Source organism: Belonocnema kinseyi, chromosome 3 (genome assembly GCF_010883055.1).
Source record: "Belonocnema kinseyi isolate 2016_QV_RU_SX_M_011 chromosome 3, B_treatae_v1, whole genome shotgun sequence".
Taxonomy (NCBI): domain Eukaryota; kingdom Metazoa; phylum Arthropoda; class Insecta; order Hymenoptera; family Cynipidae; genus Belonocnema; species Belonocnema kinseyi.
Window position 1 is genome coordinate 57,309,369 of NC_046659.1, and position 1,242 is coordinate 57,310,610.

Genomic DNA, 1,242 nt, shown 5'->3' on the forward strand with positions numbered 1-1,242 from the left:
GAAAAATGTTTCAAACAAAAGTTTCAGCTTTCTGGACGAGGATCCGAATGGTGACCCTGAAGCTGACCTTGGCGTTGATCTTCAAGGTTATTTCAAGGTCAACTTTTATTTTTCAAATGGAAACCCCTACTTTGACACCGCCAATCGAAAGAAGGCAAAATTTTACGTTTAGATATGCATCAAAGTCATGTGACCCATTGACCTTCGAGGTCATTCCAGGGTCGTATAAGCTCAAACAAGGTCTAGACAGCTGATCAGCGAAAATTTGCGTTTTCATGAGAAATGTGTCAGAAATGTTTGGACAAGGATCTGAATTGTAGCCTTGAAGCTGACCTTGGCGTTGACTTTCAAGATTATTTCAAGGTCAACTTTCTATCTCAAATGGAAACTTTTATTTTTGAAACCGCCAATCGAAAGAATGGAAAATTATACGTTCATGTCACCCGTTGACCTTGGAATGTCCCTGGAATGACCCCGGAGGTCATGGGGTGACATGACCTAGATGCATATCTAAACGTAAAATTATGCGTTCGTTCGATTGGCGGTGTCAAGAATAGGGGTGACCTTTTGAAAAATAAAAGTTGACCTCGAAATAACCTTAAAGTTTAATGCCAAGGTCAGCTTCAAGGTCACCATTCAGATCCTCGTCCAAAATCCTGAAACTTTTGTCTGCAACATTTCATTAAAACACATATTTTCGTTGATGAACTTTCTAGACCTTGTTTGAGTTTATACCTGGGGGGGGGGGGGGGGCCGATACTTTTTAATGATCCTGTAAATATATATATATATGTATGTATTTATGTATGTAAAATTTATTGTGACGTGGTAATTCTTGCCACGTCTAATTTGATGAACTGTCCACGCCTATTCGATGGAAGTTTGATTAAAATCTTTAAAAAACAGTAAATAAAAGAATATTAAATAAAAACCAGTACCTTGTCGAGCACAGAATCATTGAAAAGAGAAACTGTCAAGCGACAGGGGCCTCGAGAGTGACGGCATGTTGCCAGAAATAATCCTCTCGAGGCTAGAAAATTGTAACGCCGCCAATCCGAGCTGCCGCCAGACTGGAGGGAAACATCAGACACTGTTAAGACATGTACCAATGCCTTCGAACTTTTTTTAAATTATGTTTATAAGACACTTTTAGGGCCGGAGGGCTCGACAACCACATTATACTACCCACACAATCAGCACCCAAGATTCACGGCTAGATGGTCGTGAATCATTAAAGAAAAC